The 25,619-nt window shown below is 35.2% G+C and overlaps 1 protein-coding gene and 1 pseudogene across 1 annotated transcript in view; one reads left to right on the top strand and one right to left on the bottom strand.

Moving 5' to 3' along the window:
- Positions 1 to 25,619, bottom strand: part of ERBB4 (erb-b2 receptor tyrosine kinase 4) — a 1,120,642-nt gene that overhangs the window by 908,673 nt on the left and 186,350 nt on the right. The window lies entirely within an intron of this gene.
- On the top strand, positions 4,802 to 5,300 carry LOC116756967 (annotated as a pseudogene).

Below are 25,619 nucleotides of genomic sequence, written 5' to 3'. Positions count from 1 at the left end.
CTATAGTGTCTTTTAAAAAGCATCTGAATTAGCAAAGGTAGTGTAGGAAATGGGTTTGAGACTGGTATGTTTATTGTTCTTTCCTCTGCTCTCTTCCAAGGCAAGCAGTAAAGAAAAAATCATTCAATAGCGAGTGATAATTCCTAATAAACCTAGTAGTCATCAGCTGTGTGGCCTTGGGGAACTCACTTCACCACTCAAAGTGTAATAGTATAGCATGATGATGATGGTGGTGATGGTGATGATGATATTGATGATGATGATAATGTAGGCAATGCTAGCCTACCAGAAACATCATCAGCATAAAATAGGCAGTTTGTATAAGGTAAAAGTGTTGTGAGAGATTATCATGATTATTCTGAGCATCAATTTTTTGGAGCATTAATTATTTTTTAGAGTCATGTACCACATAGAAAATATACTGAAAGATTTTCTCCCTTTCCCTGGCAAAATGAATATATGCACAGATTTTTTAAATGTCAGTAAAATTTCAGGAAACCTTTGCCTTTCTTAGGCCTATTCATTGACTACCTTGTTTAAGGTCCCCATTGTGGTGGAAGTCCTTGGTTGCCTGGTCAGGAGTCAACCCCTCACACACCTCACACCTGACTTCTACCTTCATCACAAAATTCTGAAATGTTCAAGTATGCATTAACCCATATGAATCTCCAGAATGACCTAAGCCTAAAAGTGTATGACACTCCTCAATGATTTTTCCTTCTCCTGCTGGACATGAAAAAGAAGTATGCTTCCATAGTTGCTTTTGGCAGCTGTCTCATGAGGACAAGGGTAACCAGACCTAAGATGAAGCCAGCACTGTGAAATGGCAAATGATACTGTTAAGCCTGTGGAAAAATAAACCTGCTGTACTCTGAACTTCCTGTTACAGGCAATAATAAACTTTACTTACACATCCTTGAAGTCTCAGTTCAGATATCATTTGCTTGGTGATGATGTCTCAGACTAACACCAAGCAGGACCAGTCCATCAGGCCCTCACTCTCAAAACATCTAATGTACATAGAGCTTTATAATTTAACTCAATCACAGTGATTAACATCAGTATTATAAGAAAAAACTTGAACAGCTTAAGGCAGAGGTGTTTTTTTTTCCTTTGTTTGATTCATTATATTATTGCATTCACAGAACTGTGTCTGCCACATAATAGGCCATTGTACATTTTTTGTGAATTAATGAACACCAGAATACAGTTTTAAAAGACATGAATGGAAAAAAAGGTAGGTGGATCACTGCTTACATTTTTCTGAATCCTATAACTAGAATTTTAGTACAAACTCTATTTGCTTGCTATGAGAAGATTAGTATAGAATTCTTCATAAAAGAGCAATAGCAAATAATGTTTATATCAGGTTTTCTGAGGTAATATTAGTTATTTGCATGTGATGGGATGAGGAATATTGCATTCAATTTTACAAAATTCTGGAAGATGATCTTTGACAACTTGAGGAGGTGTCCAATCTTTAACATTCAGTCATGGCTCAGGAATTCTTTTTTCCCTCTGAAGTTCTGGTATAACATTCATCCAGAAAAGTATGCAAATAATAATTGTACAGCTTGATGAATAAACACAGAGTGACCACACCTATGTAACCACTAACTATCTAAAAAGCAAAATTGTATTAGCACACCAAAAGCCCATCTTAGGCCCCAATCTTTAGAATAATGTAATAATAACATCTGCAGTGCTTAGACCAATTTAGTTCCAAAATTACTGAAAGTAAATAATGAATGATTCATGAATAGCTATTCCATGTTAAAAACTTTATTCACTTTGGAAGGAGACATGTTAATCATTCTTAATGTACTTTCTCCTGTTTAATCCCTTCAAGCCCTTAACCTGTAGTGATTCTTGGTAGAGTAAATGAATCTAAAGATAGTTCATAAAAAGAGATTTGTAGAGTTTACATCTGGAAAACAATCTCATATGGACTATATTTAAAATTTGCCATTGATCTGTCTTGTTCATTCCTATAGTTGATGAATTCTCTCTCTGAAAAGTGAAGAAAAAAAAAACTCCTTTTAGAAGGATAAAACTGAAGGAAATGAGAAACATAACAATAAAAAAAGATTAAGTCCTTCAGAAATTGGTTAATTGATTGCCTGACAATTATAACAGAAATGCTTTAAATCTGAAAGCCATCAATCCCTGACTCTGTTATTCTCTTCAACTTAATTAGAAGAAAATAAAACACAAATGTATTCTTGTTTAGCTGGAACTTTGGGGAAATATGTAGGAAGTTATAGGCAATAAAGTACCAGCTGCTTCCTTGTTGCTAAGTTTATCAGAGAGTTAGCAGCAAATGTGTTTTTATAATTTAGCATTCCTGTGTATTAAAGTTCTATGACTAGCTGCTTAGGAGAGGTTGTAAGCAAAAGCCATGTTACCAAAACTGAGTTAAAATGCAGCACAGAGATAAAAGTGTGAAACAAAGTATCATCACTAACTAAAAGCACACATTTCTTTGGGAGGTAGATATCGACAAATATTTGTAAGAAATATTTTCCCTATTATTTTCCAAATAAAATTGTTTCTCCATGATCTCATCAGCCTAATTATCTGGCAATAATGATATGCCAGATGAAGAGTTCTGCCTGTATATCTTACACAAGGTGATAAATAAGAGTCTCTGATAGACTCTTGAAGAGAACAGAAGAACCGAAAGCTTTTAAATGTTAATATCTTACTGGCTTTACCTACGGTAACATAATCCAGGGACTATGGACCCCAAATTAGGATGTTTTTAGTATCCAAAGTAGTTGCTTGTATACATTTTATGACAAATACTGATGAAGAAATATGTCCATAAAAGATTTCAGGTCAAAAAGCAAGTTTATATGTAAACTACATATACATAGTATGTATACTATGATTCTTACTTTTAAATCATATTTATCATCTTGCATTGGTATTAAGATCACTGTTATCTTTATCTGACAAATCATTCTGAAATATAATACATTTTAAAGCTAAAGGAGCATTCTAAAGTCCTTTGTGTTCAAGCATACACAAGTTTTATAACAAACATCAAAAATATGCTCATTGGATATAGTAATTTAAATGTTTTTCTTTCTCCTGACCAAATATTTGGTGAATTGCTTACAATGATTAAGTGATTAGGCTCCTTAACTTAAAAAAAAAAGTACTTCCATATGTTGTCACAAAAACTCTTTAGAACATTCTTGCGTCACTAAAGGAGACAATGTCTGAGATTACACTGACTTTTATATTTTGGGATCTTTGGAGTAATGATGTTTTACATGACCAAAGACATCTCCCGAGCCTCTATAGCCATCTGATCTTTGATTTTTACCCCTTCCCAAAGTTGGCTGCAGACATCCTCAAGACACAGATGCATCTGTTCTTTCATCCATTCTTTTAGTTAGTGTTTATTAAGAAACTACCATGGGGCTTCCCTGGTGGCGCAGTGGTTGAGAGTCCACCTGCTGAAGCAGGTGACACGGGTTTGTGCCCCGGTCCGGGAAGATCTCACATGCCGCGGAGCGGCTGGGCCCGTGAGCCATGGCCGTTGAGCCTGCGCGTCCGGAGCCTGTGCTCCGCAACGGGAGAGGCCACAACAGTGAGAGGCCTGCGTACCGCAAAAAAAAAAAAAAAAAAAGAAACTACCATGTTTAAGATTGACATTTGCAATCCAATCCAAAAGAAGTGGGGTGTGTGTGTGTGTGTTGGAATATGTTTGGCTGAGAAGACAGAAAAATTCACAGGTTTTAAGACTCCAAAGAGAGAAATGAGGGAATTCTAATAGCTATGACTCAAACAAGTTCCTAGTAAGTCCCATGCTAAATATAACAACTATTCATTGGGTGTTAATAGCTTTGGTACTTTCTAGTAGAAAAGCAGAAATTAAGTAATTTGCCCATGGGTACACAGTTTCTCATTTATGAACAGTAATGTCACCTGATTCATGGAGTTTGGGAGAAAATTAAATGAGTTAATATATGTAAAGTATAGTGACAGCTAAATTGGTAAGTACTCATTAAATAACAGCTACTATTATTGTTATTACCATGCTGGGTACTACTCTAAGTACTTTAAGTACATTATTTAATTTGATCTTCACAATAGCTTCATGTGGTAGATAACATCATTCCCTTTTTATAATTAGTAAACTATGAATTAGAAAAATTACGTAACTTGTCCAATGACACACAACTAATATGTGTTGAAAATACAATTTGAACTGAGACGATCCAAGGTTCATGCTCTTAAAAACTATGTTACGGACCGAGAAACTAAAGAGCTCTTGGAGAACGAGGCAGAGTCTAACAGGAAAATAACTCAGACCCAGTATTCAAGGAAGCTCCAGATTCACACGTTTTGCTTGATCTTCTGGACTTGAACTCCCTTGGAGTCCAAAACCAGATCAAAGACACATCATCAGTTCTACAGAGGCAGAAAAAAGTTAAACTTAAGTGGCTTTGGGTGTAGGAAGAGGCACTGTCTGCAGTTGGGCACAAGGGACCTACTTATGGAAAATATTCTAAAATTCCTCTGTAAGGCTTTTTCTGGGGGGTGGGTGGGAGGGAATGTTCTAAAATTGGGTTAATTTTAGATGATGTTAATTCCACACAACTCAGTAAATTTACTAAAAATCATTGTATTGTACACTTAAAATGGGTGGTTTTATGGTATGTATATACATTATACCTCAAGAAAGCTATTATTTAAAACAATTTTTTAGCCCAGTGCATCCTGGAGGTTGCCCATGCCAGTGTTTAACCACATGTGTGGTGTGAACTTACAGGCATCACGTTGTGAAGAGATGGGGGCTGCGGTGACTCACGCAATCAGGAATTTCAACCTAGAGAACTGGGCGCAATGGGAAATCAGCAGGATGAAGCCCTTCCCCGGCTCCCAGGCACCCCTCCACCAAGAACCTCCTGTGAAAGCAGATGAGCAGCCATCCAGAAATTAAGGGAGAAATTGCTAGAAAAAATGACAAACTGCTGTCATTACTAAAAGATGTGTATGTCGATTCCAAAGATCCCGTGTCTTCTGTGCAGGTAAAGGATGCTAGAAAATGTCAGAAGCCAAAGGAGTTCAGGTTGCCGGAAAACCATCATCCTGACATGATGAATATTAAGAACATTCCCAAAGGCAAAATTTCCATTGCAGAGGCACTGACACTTCTCAATAATCATAAACTTTATCCAGACTGCTGAGAAAATAGCAAGATGTAAATTCTCTTCTTAAATATTTCATAACTTTTGAAGTCAAAAATCTTACCCCCTGAAGGCAAGAAAGCAATACAATCAAAATGAAGAGAATCTTGAAATTACTTTTCCTTAATGTACTCTGTGTCCCCGTGCCCTGTTTCTCATTTTTAGCATATTAAATTATATAAATTTAAAAAATAAAATTAAGATAAAATAAATAAAAATTGTAAACAAACCAATAAAAGATATAGATATTATGTTTCTGCTCTAATCAACCCTGAATCTCCAAGTTGGGCCTAATGAATTGATACTTGTTAACTAAATCTATAATAGTTTTTCACTACTGTGAAATAAATGACCCTAAAAACTAGTGGTGTAAAACAACATTTCATTTTATTAATACCACAATACTGTAGGTGAGAAATATGAGCAGGGCTCAGATGGGTGTGCCTTTGCTTCTCTAGTCATTGAGGAAACTCAGTGGTACTCTTCTGGTAGATGGGATGGTCTGGTGGGTCCAAGATGGTTTCAATCACATGGCTGGAGTCTGGGGTTGAATGAGTCAAAGAATAAGACTGCCTGCCAACCAGGGGCGCCTCGTGTGGCCTTTCCATGTAGCTTAGCATGCCACAAGATAATGGCCTCAGAATAGTCAAACTTCTAACATGGTGGCTCAAAGCTCCTAGTGAACACAATGGAAGCTGCATCAGTTTTATGACCCAGCCTTGGAAGTCATACACTACTACTTGTGTGTAGTCTATCAGGCAAAGCAGTCACAGCCTTCCTAGGTTCAAGAAGAGGGGAAATAGAATTCACTTCTTGTTGGTGAAGAATAAGGTCACATTGTAGAGGAACATGTGAGACTGGAGATATTGTTATGGTCATCATTTAAAAATACAGTCCGGGGCTTCCCTGGTGGCGCAGTGGTTGAGAGTCCGCCTGCCGATGCAGGGGACACGGGTTCGTGCCCCGGTCTGGGAAGATCCCACATGCCGCGGAGCGGCTGGGCCCGTGAGCCATGGCCGCTGAGCCTGCGCGTCCGGAGCCTGTCCTCCGCAACGGGAGAGGCCACAACAGTGAGAGGCCTGCGTAACGCATAAAAAAAAAAAAAAAAAAAAAAAAATACAGTCCATTGTCATAATAGTTTACAACAATAATCATCATTAATAGAGGGTTCAGAAAAGTCTGTTAATTCTTCAAAACTTCAAATGTCTGAAACTTTGAGGCTATCACACATCATGATATGTAAATTAGAAGGAATTTGGAGGGTTCATGGCGAAATTCCCAAATACCTCAAGAAATTCACACAAGAAACTTGCTTCCTGGAAAAATCCTGACATTCAGGCATGATTATACACTTAATTTCCCTTGTGCTTCCTTATGAAAACAATTCGTTTACATAAAAAATTAGTTTACTTTCCTTTTAGTTTGAGATTCTAATACAGTAGCTGAATACCGCTGTAAACTGTCTCCTTATAAAATATTTAATGCTGACTATGGCCATTTTTATTCATGCATTTCCTAGATGGAATATGACATTTGATGACTTTTGCCCAAAATAACCAATTTTTAAATTACAGTCACAAATGCATTACATTTATCCTGTTTTAGTAAACATTTTAGAGCATATGACAGAAACATATTATACTAAAAACAGGTTTAATTTAAAACCCCTTCAGTTTCCTATACATCAACCTCTGAAATTCCAACCCAGAAACTTTTCAAAAAAGTGAGTTAGGTGAAGGAAATGAAGAGAAAGGGAGGAAAAAATGAACCAAAACCAAACAATTAAACAAAGGGCAGAAAAAGTGGTTTTAATCTCTGGTTTGGCCATTAACAACCATTATGTGACCTTCCAAAAGTCACTTAAGGCCTGCTGGGTTCAGTCCTCGTATGCCAATGAGGGGCTGGACTGAATCTATGTGTTTTTTGTTATTGTTGCTGTTGTTGTTGTTGTTGTCGCTTTTGGTGATGGAGGTGTGACTTAAACAATAAAAAGCACTTCCAGAAAAAATACATTAAAGCTAAACATACATGATTGGAGTTATTCTGGTTGAAAAGTGGGAGAGGTCATCTGGAGACCAACCCACTCAACCTCCCCTAATCACCAGCTCCTCTGTCACTAACCCCTATACCAGCTACTTTTTTTTTTTAAATAACTATCATGGAATCCTATCTCTAAAACATAAAATTTGAAAGTCACTAGATTAGATGGTCTCTAAAGGATCCTCCTTGAAGAGCAAATACTCTTAGGAGCTAGAAGAGTAACTACTGGGTAAATTTTTATATAACAAATGTGATTACCCTAATGGGTAGGACCATGGATATACATGTGTATTCATAAATATGCCCTTAACAATAAATGAGTCTATGCATTTGATTTTCCGTGCGAATATATAATTTTAGATATATAATAAAAGCAACTAATCTAGGAGATAGTATCTATCTATCATTAGGTAGTGAGAGAGTACCTAATGAAGTATTAAGGTTATCTACCATCTCAAAGCAATCTTAAACACAGTTACCAGTTTCATTATTTTCACATGAGGAAACATAAGCTTGGGAAGGTTTAGCAACTCGCATGGGGTCAACAACTAGAAAGGGGTAGACACAATATTTGAATGTGGAATGATCTTAAGCCAGAGTATATGTTTGTTTGTTTGTTTGTTTGTTTTTCCCCCATTGTATCAGTAGGTTTCCTGTCTCTGTGAGTGGTTGCTCCAAGAAGTAAGTGGTTTGGGGCTTTCTCCTGAAGAATGGTTTGGGGCTTAGTCCCTGACACTGAGCTGGGATGGTGTCAAAACTGAGGATCAAGTGCCCCATATTCCAAGGAAATGATGCAGCGGATAGTGTTTGGAGAAAGGAGGGATGGAAAGGTAGTTAGGCTTCAAGCTTCCATCTTGCCCCTCTCTCTCTTCCTTTTTTCCTCCTGATTTGATGAAAACCCCTATGATTAGAAAATAAATGTGGGGGGAATGATGTACATATTTATACCTGATCACATAAGCTGCCTCTGGTTATGAGCCATCTATAGCCATAACTAATGGCAGACATACGCACAGGAATGTGTGCGTAGGTGTGTGTATTCTTCTCTACCTCGTAGAGAAAGGGTAAGAATCTTTGTACCCCTAGTTTTGCAGGATCCTGTATGTGTCTGCTTGTATGTTTTGCTAATGATCTAGGCTTTCCATCCCTTTAACCTATGAGACTATTTAAAACTAGAAATGACCTTGTATAGCAACTGGTTCAACTTTTCATTGACTCAACCACAGTCACACAACTAGTTCGTATGTGGGCTGAACCTAGAATTTCTCAACGCTGACATCCTCCAGTTAAGGGAATCTTGCAAACCAAGACTGTACACACACTAACATGAATATGCTACAGGACAAACTATTAAAGTAAGAAAGCAACTTAGAGAAAACCTATTCCTCACTCCTTTATTTTTTAGATTACAAAAGTGTCACCCAGAGAGATGGAAAAATTGTAATATTTTAAAGTAAATAACAGATGCCAATCTAGAGCTTCTATCCATTATACATTGTGGTTAGAGATAATTTTATTAAACCAAATCAAAGTAGTGTGTACCACTGGTGAGATCTTAACCCTCTCTGAGAAATATACATTTTTGAACACAACTCTCCTTTTGTTATTTATAAACTTTCTCGAAGACAGGAATTAACGTTTCATGTGTTTTTTGCCCTTTTTGCATAGTGACTTATCTACAGTTAGTGCTAAAGAAGCATTTATTTGACTAATAATAGTCTTAAACTTAATGACAAACACCAGTGCAATACTTAAGTACAAATGAGTCTATTTTGTGTTAAAGAACAGCTGCAGAAGACCCACCCGATCATGCATCCTATTGCCTCAGGTCACCCATATATAATTAGTTTTAAACTACCTAAGGCATTTTCAAGACAAATTAACTAATAAATGTAAGCATAAATTTGTTTCTTTAGAAGAGACTATTTAAATTGTTCTGAAAATATGCCTCTCCAAGCCTGAAGGCAAAAATCATGCCACCACTCTGCCTTTGCTCTTTCAAACCAAATACAGCTTATTCTAAATTTATCTTATCTGTCTTATTTTTTAACTCTATAATTAGTTAATATCATTAATGCCTTCATTATTATTTTATTATTCTTAGACCCTTTCTAAGATTTCTGGCATTATTCCTGGATCCACACAGAGAAAGATGAAAAGAGTTCAATTTTTCTCTGGGTTGGAATACAAATGGTCTCCTCAGTTCCAAAGACTGGTGATCTTTTTGATCTTGACACTTAGGGGAACAATTTAAAGTTAAAAATGGGTGAATAAAAAGAATGTCTATTTGGGTTTCTTTGTGATAAGGTCCAAAAGGAAATTTGAATTCTCCCTGCCAAAAATCTCTGGAGCTATGTAAACCATTGAAAGGCAGGTGGTGATTTTTTTTTTCCTTCTCAGGGATTCTACAACTAAAGAAGAGGAGGACATAAGTCTAGAAAGAAATGGATATAGAATAGGATACTGATCAGCATGAGATCATGACTCCAGTTTCCTTAGATAAAGAAATTCTAATGATCCCCAGAAAGAAATTCTAAATTTCTAATAAAGAAATTCTAACAATCTAACAATCCTTTTAGGTGATTAAAATACAGACTACACATGTATATACTTACACACACACTTAAATTTAGTACATCATAGTAAAGTATACTCACAATTTGCTCATTCATTCAACAAATAATTTAGTGCCTACCATACACCAAGCTATAACCTGGGAAAATCTCGTTAAAATGCGTTCTAATTGCTAGATTTTGGAGTACCAGTAAATGATCTTATTCATTTCTTATTCAATCTGAAATTCCTGAATCTGGGTGGTCATAACAAATCCTTCAGTAATAGTTCCAACATTTTTCCATACGATAACATAATCTGGGTAGCTTTAAAAAAATATATTGCTTCTGAGGCCCACCCATACATCTATTTAGTCAGAATTCCAGTTTTAGGGGATGGCAAATGGGTGGTTGTTTTTGCTGTTGTTTTTAACCCCTTCAGTCATTTTAATGCAGTTTGTTTGTGGACCAGAGTTTTGGAACCACTGGTCCTGGGTTCATCATCTTTATTCCTAACAAAAAACTATCCTTGACTAAGTCAGTTTAGGGACATATTACATAAACCCATTACAATAACTGCTCCAAAGGGACTATTCCTACTCAGATAGTGGCACTGCCACGTCTATTAAAATTAGAAGCACACTAGATTGGAGGCTTATTTCAGGGGAGATGCTTCCTTTTTATTTATTATTTTTTAAATTATTTATTTATTTTTTGAAGTAAAACTGACATATTATTTTCAGATGCACAATATAGTAATCCGATATACTTAAACATTATTGTATATATAGAACTGATTCATTTTGTTGTAAAGCAGAAACTAACACACCATTGTAAAGCAATTATACTCCAATAAAGATGTTAAAAAAATAAAATACACATTATGAAATGATCACTGTGATAAGTCTAGTTACCATCTGTCACCATACAAAGTTATTACAATATTATTTACTATATTCCCTATGCTGTACATTACATCCCCATGACTTGTTTTATAACTAGAAGTTTGTACTTCTTAATCCCCTTCCCCTATTTTGTCCATCCCCCCAACCCATAACCAGTGGTTTGTTCTCCTTAAATAGCTTAATATTATACTCACTTAAAATTATACCCTCAAAAAAAAAAAAAAAAAAATTATACCCTCTTCCATCCATAACTTTTTAAAAACCTCAAAATATGGGTACCTGCAGAACTGCACATGTATGAAAAGATTCGTGGATGATTTAACTTTTCCAAATTCTCTCAATAAATTTATGATGAAGTTAGCTAGAATCCAATTCTGTTTATTATTTACCACTCTTAATTCTCTCTTTCTCTCTCTTTTCCCATATTTTGCTTTATCTACTGAATGACCACTTATCCTTCAACACCCAGGATACTTACTGGAAATTTTTCTTCATACCCCTACAATGTAATCCCCAGGGCAGAAGGCATATTTGAAATTTTGTTCACTGACATATTGTCACAGAAAGGACAGAGCCTGGCACAAAGTAGGTGCTCAATACTTATTTGTTGAATAAGTGAATAAATAAATGAACAATAAATAAATAAATCTCATTATTTCTACTCCTGTAGCACCAAGGCATTATTAGTTAAAACGAACTTATTGGTAATTTAGCAATGGCTAGCAGTAGTTAATATAAGTATTTTAGCACTTGTCATTTTGCGTTATAATTATTTGTTTCCATGACTGACTCAAGCTATGCCTTGTGTATATGTCTCAGTCTCACTCAACGCATGGCATATGGTACACATTCAATAAACGTTACCTGAATGAATGGATAAACAGAACAAGCTATCTCTCAAGATTCATATTTAATTTATTACAAATCTGATACCAATAAATTTAGATTATTTAAACATGATTCAAATACAGAAATTTAAGTGACTATTTCAATTCATGACAACATTCTCTATTGGCTGGAGAAACATAAATTCCAAGGGGGTAATATAAATACATCTGGGGAACATCATTCATTTCAGTGCTCATATTTCATAATCAAGCAAGTAAAAATAGATTACTTTATCAAGGTTTATGTTTGGATAAGTTCTTATGCAATAATATAATAAGGAAAATACTTTGTTTTAATTTAAATTATTGCTTACCAGTTTTACCATTACATGTCTGAATCCTGAAAGAAAGTCATTCAGTAATAGAATCTAAATATTGCCCTATAGTGGTACCTTTGCCACTGTATCCTTTTTAAAGTATCAATTAGTATCAATGGAGTAGAATGTTATGTCTAAATTGTAAAAGTTCTAAATTGGATAAAGAGGAACTATAATACATATTCAAAAGGCTTCAAAATAAGACATGGAGTAAGTTAAGACCCATATTATATAATAGATGATTATTTTTCACAATATAAAATTGATAGGCTTTTATAAATACAGTTGACCCTTGAACAACATGGGTTTGAACTGAATGGGCCACTTATACACAGATTTCTTCTTAATAGTAAATACTACGGTACTACACCATCTACACTTGGTTGAATTTGTGAATGTGGAACCATGGATATGGAGGAAGAGTAAATACAGAGGGCCAGGGGCTTCCCTGATGGCGCAGTGGATTAGAGTCCGCCTCCCGATGCAGGGGACGCGGGTTCGTGCCCCGGTCCGGGAAGATCCTACATGCCGCGGAGCGGCTGGGCCCATGAGCCATGGCCTCTGAGCCTGCGCATCCGGAGCCTGTGCTCCGCAACGGGAGAGGCCACGGCAGTGAGAGGCCCGCGTACCGCAAAAAAAAAAAGAACCCCAAATTCAGAGGGCCAACTCTAAATTATACTCTGATTTTTGACTCTGATGCCCCAACCCCCTCATTGTTCAAGGGTTAGCGTAATACATTTTGGAACAGATTACAATTACTAATTTTACTTATGCAAGTAGTATGTGGGTTAAACAAAAATGGAGGCATAATTACATTGGTGAAACATACTTTTCTAACCCATAACAATCATCTTGATACGTTATGACAGGTGGATTTGAAGTTTTCTGATTCATCACTGTAAAAATAATTTATAAAATATAAAAAATAGTAAAATTGTTAAAAATCAGCAAAAATATCCACATACACAAAGATGCCTATTGTTTGGAATTTATTAGCTTTAGATACCATATGTGTTGACTGCTACACTTGAAGGAAAAAAGCATTATGCGTACAATTCAACAAAAGTCTGAAGTCTGGAATATCTGGAGCAAAGAAATTGTGTTATATAACTTCCAATACAATATGGAATCAGGAAGCCAATGGTTTGTAATTTGAAAAAGAAAATGAAGGTATTTTTTGGCATCAAGTTCCTCAAGAAGAGTGAAGGAGAAATAAGCGAAGGAAAGAAAAATCTTTTTACGATACCCAGGATAAGATGAATTCTGGTTTGATTTCATCAATAGCAGTCATAAGGAATACCATTTAAGGGATTAATATGGTATAAACAAGCAAAGATTACTTAAAGTTGCACAGGAGGCAAAGTAATTAGAGCCTTCAGACTTTTGTGGATTAGGATTAATCATGGCACATGTGAGTCAGAGATTTGAAACACGAAGAATGGTAACAACATGAGATCCAATGGTGGAAAGAAGACCAAACGTCTGAAAACCCCCAGATTGAGTAAAATTAAATGGATGTCCTTACCTCAAGTCTACTCATAGTTTTTAATATGCAATGCCTAATACACAAAAGGTTCTAACTTACCCCATAAACATTTTTTCAATGAAAAGCGAGTAAAGCATGCAGTGTTTCTCAAACAGAATGCGCAGAAGAATCCCTTCATAAGCAGGCATTTGGGAAGCTGCCAAAGCATATGGAAGCACTAATGTTCTAGAGAATACTCTTTGGGAAATGCTGTTCTAAACTGCTGAAATAATGAACATAATTTTGAAAAAAAAAAACGTTTATAGTAAATCCATGTTTTTTGATGTTTTACTTAGTTTGTGTTCACTGTGATTTTGGCGTATCTGTGACTTTTCCAACAGTTTCCCTTTAATTGAGGACTTGACTAGATTTCTAATTTATAATATTTATATAATATTTCTGCCTTCTTTTCATTTAGATATCAGGAGGCTGTTATAGATGGAAGACAAACTTATAAATGTACCATTTCCCTTCAGAGTTAACGGAATCTATCTTCTTGATTTTTTATTTCATCTTTTCTTTTGTGAGTTATATATTTTTCTTCCAGAATAAAACTCTGCCAAAGATCTCTTGAAAGCTCATAGATACAAAATGCACTTTCAACCAATATTGGTTTGTAGACACTTGATGTCAATGATGCAATTCTGCTTACTATCTTAAAAAGTCATTTATGACACAGACATATATTTCTTTTTTACTTTGATAGCCAAAAATCACAGACAAAATTTCAGTCTACTGTGAGGGCACCACACTGCTCTGAACTACCTGAACTGCCAGTGAGATGTTTTTGCTTTTTTTAAAGACGTTCTTGCCAGTATTCTGAATCATAGCAGCTGGAATAAAATGCTATTATTTGAATAATAACTTTCTAGTAAACTCATCCTAACTTTCCATGTTCCACTGAGGTTAGGCTTCACAAATATAAGCAAATTTTTCTTCAGGTCAGACACTTCTCCTTGGAGAGCAGAGCTTCTCAAACTTTAAGACACCTATGAATGACTTGAGGATCTTATTAAAATATAGATTCTGATTAAGTTGGTCTGAGGTGAGGCTTGTTATTCCGCATTTCTTATAAGTCAATACTGCTGGTTGCGGACCACGTTTTGAGTGGCAAGGTTAAAGTACATGAAGTGTCACTGTTGACTTGGAAACAAATTCCCCAGTTTCTATGGAATGTACTGCCTAGCATCCAGCATATCATAACCTAAACATTGTAAGAATATTTATTCTCTTTTCCCCAAATACATTTGTATAAAGATTTATATTTTAAGAGCCAGACCTGGCCCAATGCTCTCAGAAGAACTACAAATAGCTTGGGTTACTCTTTTTTCCACTTGAGTTGTCATTTTCCCCCAAGGCATTCTTACCTTTATATCATTTACAAAAGAAAACACTTATACAATAGGATATGGCAAACCAATAAACTCTGCTCTTGGTCTATCATAACCTTTCTATTATACTCAGGACATGATGACCCATTTTACAAAATATAATGCAAATATTGTTAAAATCATCCCAGGACTAAAGAGGACAGCTTTCATATTCTACTAAGTGTGTGTCTATATTTGTAATTTATATTCAACCAATCCACCTTCACAAAATTGTAGATGGCACCTGTTTTTTCAAACTGTTGGCCCCTCTCTCAACTCTATTACAATGTTTTAGTGTGACTAGGTGTCACCAGGAAGATTATTTAAAATGCTAATTCCATGCCTACCCCAGGAGAGTCTCATTCTATAGGTCTGGAGTGAGGCCTGAGAATCCACATTTTAGCAAATACCTCTTGCATTTCTAGTGTAATCGAAAAGTTTGAGGAATACTGCCCTAGGAGCAATCCTTACCAAAGTTCCAACATCAATCCACCCTGGCTACTAAAGGCCTGATATTGTTCATTATTGAAACTTTTACACTTTCCAAAGGTTCTGTTTTCAATATACTCCTGATCCACCAATTGGCCTATTTGTCACTGTTTTGATAATATCCCTGGTTTCACCATTCCTTCTTGGACTTAAGGACCTTAACTCATATGTCTTCTCTAGGGATTACAGTTTATCTTCCAGACCAGACACTTTTGAGAGAAATAGGGAGCACAATTAATAATTATGCTGGGATAATTGGAATAAACTGGAACCGTCCTGAGCAGATGACATCATACTGAACTTGAATCCTAAATCAAGGAACTCTTTACGTAATACTTTTCTTCACATACCCACACAACTCATTGACAGGTAAAACTCAAGCAACTGGGCTTTTGTTTAGGCATTGTATCAACACTGACTCATGTCCCCTCTCCTCTAAGTATGATTTATCTAGTTATCATGGAAGGACATTCAGAAAAATAACCCTTTTCAATTTTAACAGGATCAAAGTACACTTAAATGGACGTTCCATGTTCATATGGAGAAACTAAGGACAATTCATGCAATGTAACGAGATTAATTATATAGAGCATTAAGGAAAACAGACATATATTCTAAAGCTTACTTCATCCTTCTGCCTAGGAATTTTTAAAGACCGTAAGATGAAAATACCACCTTTAAAATTGTTTTCTAGTGCATTAGATTAAAAGAAAGCATCAAACTAAGTTGAAAGTTTTAAAATGTAGTGTAGTATTAGTAAATCATATACTCCAGGCTAACCTTACAGGTATGTGTTATTTTTATAAATTAACTAGAACTGGTTTAACCCTAGGGTCAGGTTCAAGTGGTGTACACCAGCAGTCAGATTACAACTTGATGCAAATTTTGTCTCATTAAAAAAGTCAACACTGCTCCACTTCATTTGCAAGATAATTATACATGTGGCCAAGGTCAGAAGATTTTCCTTCTATTGCTTTCACTGAAGGAATTCAGTTTTTTTTTTTTTTAAATGCAGCTAAACTGTGGGAAAGATTTCCTAATTTATTTCACTTGAGGAAATAGCAAACTTCTAATAACCTCAGAGGTTTTGTGCTCATTTTTGATGTTTTTTGTTTAAAAAAAAGAAATCATATAAAAAGTCTGCTCGTTTTAGATTTTGAGAGAGGATATACTGTACTATAATTCTATAGTAAAAAATAGAATTTTTCTCAGTGTAAAAACTCTCATTCTATAATTCCCAGAGAAAAAGAGAAAATTATTAGTGTCAAAATAGCTAAATTCCCATAACTTAGTGGTGATATGAATTTTAAAAAGTGTGTTTAAATTGTGCTCAAACACACAAAATATGATAAATGAGGTCCTACTAGAAATGAGAAGAGAAATATGGTGCTTTTATTTATTTATTAATAGCTCTTGAGTATAATTGCTTCACAATACTGTGTTAGTTTCTGTTGTACACCAAAATGAATCAGCCATATGCATACACATGTCCCCATATCTCCTCCCTCTTGAGCCTCCTTCCCATCCTCCCTATCCCACCCCTCTAGGTCATCGCAAAGCACAAAGCCGATCTCCCTGTGCTATGCTGCTGCTTCCCACCAGCCACTATTTTACATTTGGTAGTGTATGTCAATGCTACTCTCATTTCGCCCCAGCTTCGCCCTCCCATCTCCTGTCATCAAGTCCATTCTCTATGTCTACATCCTTATTCCTGCCCTGCAACTAGGCTCATATTCCATATATATGCATTAGCATATGGTATTTGTTTTTCTCTTTCTGACTTACTTCACTCCAAGTGATGGACTTAGAGATAACAGACTCTAAGTCCATCCACCCACCTCACTACAAATAACTCAATTTTGTTTCTTTTTATGGCTGAGTAATATTTCCATTGGTGCTTTCAGATCACTGAGATGCATCACCACTTTTAGGTTCTTGATTCAAATTTATAGTCTAATATTCTCTGGCCTTAAGATATTTTCAGTCACTTCCTTCTTCTATAGTTAAATACAATTATTTTAATATACATTTTTTTTGTCTATTAGGTGCTACTAGAATTTTTCTAGGTGAACATTTATCTTACATACTCTATCTCAGTTAATATTCTCAGATAATCACAGTTGATTTAACTTACAAGATTTATCAAGGTCTTAAAAATATAGAGAGAGCTCTTTGCTTCATTTAGGAGCAAATCACTTCCTCACTACTATGTTTCCAAATGTGTTACTTAATGAAGTATTTAATTTCATTATGAATCTTTAAAAATTGTTTTTCCCACAAACAACAAGCAGTTGATGAGAGAAATATGAAACAGAAACATTTGGATTTTTTAAATAAAGTAAAAGCTGATATTTGCTACAGAACTCTGAAATGAGAATGCAAAAATATTTAATATTATACAAAAATAGAAAATTACTATAGCAGGTATTTTTTTGTTGTCTTAGGGGACTATACTAAGTATTGTTTAAGAAGAGAAACTGACTTTAAACAAGGTTCTTTTAGTCATCTAAAATTGTTAGAAAGTAACAATTTTGAAAGTATTCCAGAAATGTCTCAATTTTTTTGTTAAGTTGTATTATTTGCATATATATAACCCATAAGGTATTTTCAAATTTTTAGTTTTTTAGCTGCCCTTTACTTTTCTTACTATTTAAAAGAAGATTAGGTTACAGTTTCACAGTCAAATTTCACTTCCTTTGTTGTTCTTCAGCATATGATTTCTTCATTGATTCTAATAGCTCTTGGTTGTTCAATAGTAAGAGGCATCTCATATTAAATAGGCGCAGACTACCCCTATTTGATTAAATGACAAAGAAACTCTTTCCACACTTGAATCATGCTCCTCAGAGCCCCCTTCTCTAGGCCCCAACCTGTCCTTGGCCAGCTTCATCCAGTTTCATCAAGAAACTGATTCCGTTTAGCAAAGGTTCCCTCACCCTTGGTATCTGATACCCAGGATATCTGATCAAATTCTTCATCTCCCACTTTCAATATCTTAACATTCTGGACTGCCTTCAGCAAGAATCCTGTTTAGTAGATCTAACAAGAATGGCCCCAGCCTTGATGTTTTCTCTTAGCAATTTTCCATTCATTAACCCCCACTCTGCTCTTTGGTTATAAATCTCCATTTGTCTTTGTTCTATTCAGAGTTGAGTCTGATCTCTATACCCCATTGCAGTAGTACTTCCCTCTGAAATAAAATATTCTTTACTGCCTTTAACAAGTGTTATGAAGTATTTTTTTAAACCAGAAAGACAATATATGCCCCATAAAAATAGTAAAAATAAAGCATTTATTTAGTCTTTAGCTACTTCAAATTATATTGCAGGAGAGCATGAATAAATAGAGAAATCAAACTGGTCAGAGGCTATCCTCATTCTCATCAGGTTGGTCTATGACTTGACCTTGAGTTTCAAAGAACTATCAGGGAGCCATGGGGCAAGGAAACCAGTAGGAAATGGATAATCTAGAAAGTGCTATGAATCCTCTATGAAGAACAATTATAGAATTACTATATAATAATCAAGACTTTACTTTTTAGAGATAATACATTGAATGCACAGAAAACTAAAGTAGATTGATTGGAGAGTCCTGAGAAAGTTAATCAGTAAAACCAGAGTATTCTACTTCCCAGAGGGATTGTTATTGGGAGACGATGAAGAGATTGTGAAATCAGGAATGGGAAGATCAATATCTGACAGGGTAAATGACTTCGGCTCTGTCAGAGAATCTACAGAGTTTAAGCTGAAATTCTTTCCTTCCTGTCAAATTTGAAGGTGGTCCGTATAATGCATTCCTGTCCCACATAGCTCCAATAGCACCACAAAATCTCAGCTTGTGCACAAAGAAAGAGTAGGAATAGCCACACAAAGAAAGTCCACTCCTTGGGTAACTTGGCAGCAGTTGCAGGCATGTTTTAGAAAGTATGTTAAAGTAGAATAGATCTATTTGTGATTCAGCATTGGTACGTATTTGCTTAAAATTAAAGCAGGGATAACTAGAGCTACCTGAATAAAACTGTAATACAAAATTTGAAATATGAACTTTGGAAAATTATAGAGATTCAGAATCTTGTGAAATTGATGGACGAAAACTGAAAGAAAAAAAAAGGGTCTTTCTACATCAAACCAGTATAGAAAGGATAGGACTAACAAGTGCCTCCACAGATGTAGAACATGGTCAGTGTGGAAAGATGACCTGCAAAAATCAGTACAAACACATTTTCATGTAAAATTGAGGTAACAGTAGCACTTATTTTGGGGTGTTACTTTAGAAAATAATAATGATACTGAACACTTACTACATACTAGATTGTTACTCTGAGTCCTGTTAGAAGCAGATGCCGAGACTATAGTAGACATATAAGAGATTCATCAGGGTAAATGCCTATGAGGGAAAATACACAGTGCATGAGACCATAATGCAGTCTAAATTTGTAAGGAAGAGAGGGAAGGAAGGGTGACTGGGTGGAAGTCTTAAACTGCTGTGCAGTTCTAAAATAGTTTCACAAAGCCAATGGTGAGTCCTGAAGCCAAAGCTGCATGAAACAAGAGTCCCACGTCTCTCAAGAATGCTTGGATTAGTAGCCATGTCATGCTTAGTCATTTGCTGGGAGCTATCATGGAAAGTGTAGCTTCAGCATTTTAGTGGTCAGGAGTAACCAAGGTTAGAGACCTGAAAAGGAAATTTTCATGGCTGCCACATAGACATTGCACTAGGAAATTAATAAGCATTAGCTGCTATGATCATTTTATTAAATTATTTTCACATTATAATTTTTTTTTCTTTAAACTCTCTGTATACTGACTCAACTTTGCATATAGCATATTATAAATGAACATTTCATGTTGTAAATTTGTGTAACATTCTAACAGCTGGAAGTTTGCTTTCCAGGACAGTTTGCTTTTTTGAATATCAGAAAGGGTACAAATTTTGAGTATTTTAAATGGACAGGTTTTTGAGTTGAAGAGATGCCTGAAGTTTGGGAAGGGCACCTGTCATTCGTCAATCACAATGGCTTCCTTTTTATCAGTTGAATATCCAGGTGTACTCTTGAGAAAGGATCCTGCATCTAACAAAAGTCTGAAACCTATTGTTTTTATTGGTTTTTGTCCTGATTATTCTGTGAGAGTTATTAAAATTTTTTAAATGACTGCTTATTTTAGTAATAAGAATCATGAGTCATATTAACTTAATAAAAAGCAAGACAAAGATGCTGAAGGTCTTGAATCTTTAGCCTCACATTCATGAAAACAAAGCCATATCTCTGTGTTTTCAATTATGAAGGGGAAATTAGTGCCCCAACAGTACTTACTCCTGCCTGATGGTCCCAGATATTACTTTAATAAGCAGTATGTGCCATTTTTTTATAAGATCATTAAACTTCCAATCTCTTTTATGAGTTATGAATAGATTATATTCTAGTTCCTAAACAATGACTTCCCATTATATAACACTGGAGTTTTATAAACATATTTTCAAAATACTACTCTTCTTATTCATATTTAGCTTCTAATTTATGAACAAAGAAGGCCCAAGCTTTTACATCATCTATTTACAGGCTCTCTTTTATTTATAACTAGTGGAATTATTCCATTAATCTTTAACCCATGAATTTCTATTTTTTCTACTTGTCAAGTAACTCTCAATTCAAATGATCAACAATAAACCCTACAGTACCAACCTGAAATTATGATCTTAATGATTTTATAGATTATATTTTTCATTTCATCAGCCAGGTCACCCAAGAACATGTTCAATAATTTCATGTGTCTTTGGAACATCATTCAATATTCCCCTGATCTACAGCTCAAACCCAGGCTGACACTGAACCATTAATAGTACTCTTGTGACTTTAATACTTTTCTACATGAGACTCTAAGTCTCAAGTGATTCCTACCACACACTTCCAGTAAGCATGTATCATGTAGAAATAAAGTCAATGCTGAGAGAGAGAAGTAAAAACTATCTATTGCTTTACCTATACTTGTTATTCTGTCACACTCCAGAGTATTCAGATGAAATTAAATTATGTCTGTTCATTTTGATCCTAAAGTAATAGGAATAACACATGATTTCCTTGTTATAGTAGAATAATGCTATAAATCACTATGTACTACCACATAAAATTCTAAATGCATTGAATAGAACAGAAATTTATAATAGGGTTTTTCTGAATTTGCAAGAAGGCCAAAAAAGCATAGATTTCTGACTTTTATAAGTAAAGGACCTAGAGAAAGCAATCCCTGTCATCTCATTCTAAGCACATAAGTTCAACAAAATGCATTGCAAAACAACCTATAACATTAGTATTATGCATAGTTACTTTCAAAGCTTTAATAAATTAGATCTATTTCTTGTCACATAAATACTGAAAAAGTACCATTCTTGATTCTGCAAAGAGATGCATACATTTCACAAGTCAGACTAGGTTATTTAAACTTAATTTTATGTATTAATTTTTCACGCTTAAGCCATATTTTATATTTCTACCTATGTTTACATTTGCCAAATATTTATACTACTGTTTATGTTATGTACAGCCATTCTTGAGAACTCATTTCTTATAATAAATGATATATAAAGAATAAAATAATTCTAATCAAAATTATTTTTCATTTTTATATAATTGCTTTATCCTAAAACCAAAGCCTTGATATTCTGTTTTCCAAGGAATAAAAAATAAAGAATCTTCTTAAAACCCTTTCATAGTACGTGCCAGTAGTGGGAAAAACTTAAGAAAGAAAGAAAGAAATTGTGGTTATATAGATGGGACTACCAATTTGACTGTATCACAGAAGAAGGCATTACATACCAGTAGATACTAAAGAAATACAAAGGAATTAATATGTCTGAGCTTAGTGCTCAAAAATAAATATTTAAAGCAAGTTTCTCAGCCTCTCTACTGCTGACATGCTGGTGCTGGATAATTCTTTGTCAGTGGAGCTGCCCTGTGCACTACAGAGTATTTAGCAGCATCCCTGGCTTCTATCCACTAGATGCCAATAGACCCGCCCCACCCGCTCCTTCACTCCCCTCCAAATACCCCAAATGGTGACAACAAAAAATGTCTCCAAACATTGTCAAATATCCCCTGGGGGCATAACTGCTCTCAGCTGAGAAACGTGAGGTAAAGATAATAAAACAACTTATAACTTCAATGAGGAATAGTACTAATAATCACATAAACTTGATTCCTCACTATATGCTAGTCAGCCTATTGACTACTTTTATGAGTATTATTATTTATTTATTTATTTATTTATTTATTTTTGCGGTATGCGGGCCTCTCACTGTTGTGGCCTCTCCCGTTGCGGAGCACAGGCTCCGGAGGCGCAGGCTCAGCAGCCATGGCTCACGGAACAAGCCGCTCCGCGGCATGTGGGATCTTCCCAGACCGGGGCACGAACCCGTGTCCCCTGCATCGGCAGGCGGACTCTCAACCACGGCGCCACCAGGGAAGCCCTATGAGTATTATTTAATTTCATTTTTGCAACAACCCTACGAGACTTCTACCATTATCCCATTCTACAGAAGAGAAGCAGTCGCAGAGTTTAAATATATGCACCAAATCCCACAACCGTTTGTCAAGATCAGATTCTTTCCCAGATTTTTCTAATTCCAGAGCCAGCGCTCTTAGCCACTGTACTATACTGCCCCTAATTGATCATGGGACAGTAAATTAAATGATGCCATCAACCTTAACTGCATTATTACATAACATGAAAATAGGACTTTTAAGAGTTCAAATAAATTGTGGTGTCCATTGCCTGATGCATTGGAAGAAAAGGAAATAAACTGCGTACTATACAATTAGGACTTTTCAGGCTTAGGACTCCTTGCAATTGCCTCCACTTCACTTTTTTTGTAGCTACTCCTGGTGTTTAACAGTTCTTACCTGTCCTACCTGCATGGCAGATAAGTAGTAAACTTTTCTCTTGAGACTGGAACCAAGTTACTATAAGTATGATTCAGAACTATTACTACAGTTATATTTTAGGCTGACCTGTAACACTGAATATCATTTTCAAAGTTATTTATAACCATTGTAGATTTTATATACTATCCTCATCCCTCATTTCAAATGTTACATTCCTAATTTTTATTGTTACAAAATAATGAACAGTGTCCTCCTCACAAGAAAGGGTTCCAGAGAATACAATAGTTTTTTTTTGACCCAATTTTTTCTACATATCTTCTCATCCATACTCCATAAACAGATGAAATACATAAAGATACTAATAAAACTAGATTATCTTGGCAAGAGGAGATTATTGTCAAAGCTCAGAATTGTCACATACATATGCAAATATCCTGCTTCCTCTCTCCCTTACCCCCAGGTAAAAGGATAGAAGAACAAGAAAAGAATTGAATGTCACCAGTACTTAACAAGATAAGTAATTACTGATTTAGAATAAAGTTTATTTTGTTTATTTATATCTAGGCTTTACCAAGGAGGCCTACAAACATCCCTAAATTATAGAAAGGAAGAAAGAAAGCCATTAAAGCAGGAGCAAAATTTTATGCAATTGAAAAACTATTTAGGTAGATATAAAGAGACAGAAGGAAGGAGGCTAGCATAATATTGCATATAAAGAAGTCCTAATTAATTGCCAGGGTAGCATACACTCTACATGAACTTTGCAGAGTTCATGGTACACTCTCATTCTGATTATGTTTTTGAGATCCATTTATGTTGCTTTATGTAACTCCTCCTTATTACATCTGACGGTTACATGATACACTGCATTACTGTGCATATATCACGTAACAGTGATATACGCTACTGTGATGATCACGTTGGCTGCCCCTAGCTCCTCACTACCACAATGCTTCAATGAACATTATCAAACATACCTCCTGCTAAGACCTATGTGAGAGTTTCTCTGATTTATAAGAATAGGATAGCTAGATAACATAATAGTGGCATATTTATTTTCACCAAACTGTTTTTCTACCAGCTACTGCAACGGGGGAAAATCCATCGATTATGTAATTCACAGGATTCTTTGGATTATTATTCTCCAAACTATATTACTTGAGTCCCCGAGATGTTAATATGTGTTTTAGAGAAAGGGTAATTAAAATAGAAAAATGTACATTGGAGTCTCAAACAATGCAGGGAGTTAGGGGCACCCACCCTCCTCCCAGTTGAAAATCTGAGTATAATTTAGAGCTGGCCCTCCAAATATGTGGTTCCTCTGAATCCATGGCTCTGTATCAGTGGATTCGACCAATCTCAGATGGTGTAGAATTGTAGAATTTACTACTGAAAAAAATCCGGACGTAAGTGGACCTGCACAGTTCAAACTCGGTTGTTCAAGGGTCAACTGTATCTGTAAAATGTTCTCTTAACTAAAGAAGTTGCTCCACTGAAGAACTGTCCAGTGCATTTTAAAATGCTAATGTTCACTGTAAATGTTCAAGAGGCAAGAAGGTAAACCCATTTTCCCGAATATATTTGAGTCCGAACCATAGATTTTTCAGATCTTTTTATAGACATCTTCTGACGTATTAGTGATTTATGGAATACAGTTTAGAAAACATTGCATTAGACAAAAATTACTCAGAATGAAACATAATGAATCTTGATACTAATACCCAAAAGAGGTGCTCCTATAGAGTCCATGTAAAAATACTATTTAATGTAATTATCTATATCTTCAATAATCCCCTAACAACATATTTATACATTTCATAGGGTTTTTTTTTCCAATATAAACTAAGTAAACAGGACTTTATAAGAGCTAAGCTATGGGTAGCTGACAAAATATAACTCAGATACATAGTTCTCCGGTAATGTGGATAATTTGGGCAAAGCATAGAGGAATAGATGAGCTGCCCATGAGCTGACTTTAGCTAATCTGTTATAAATATCATTTCTCTTAGAAAATAAGTTTTTGATAGTTACTGGGTGACATGAGATAAATACATATACTCCTGAGTAAATAACTACATTACAGTTATTATATACCACCAGCTAAATTTGAAGCTATAAACTAAAACAATCCCATAAGGAGAATTAAGAAATTAGGTAAAATAAGTGTTTTCATCCTAAAACTTGATTTTTTTAAAGTCATAGAAGTTTTTATATTTAAATTTAAATGTAAATTTTACACTATTTGGACAGTGATAATGTATCTCAATCAACTTAGTAAACTTGGATTTAAGAAAAACAGTTGTTCAGTTCTGAGGGCAATATAACTGGAAAGCAGAGGAAGGAAATTTTATTTTAATCCTCTGAAAAAGATACAGAAACAGAACAATGTATATTTTCCACTACTCAACCCATTAGAAAATTCAAGATTGCATTTGCATTTAAAATGTGTGTTCT

Source organism: Phocoena sinus, chromosome 7 (assembly GCF_008692025.1).
Source record: "Phocoena sinus isolate mPhoSin1 chromosome 7, mPhoSin1.pri, whole genome shotgun sequence".
Classification (NCBI taxonomy): Eukaryota; Metazoa; Chordata; class Mammalia; order Artiodactyla; family Phocoenidae; genus Phocoena; species Phocoena sinus.
This window is presented reverse-complemented; position numbering and strand designations above follow the sequence as displayed.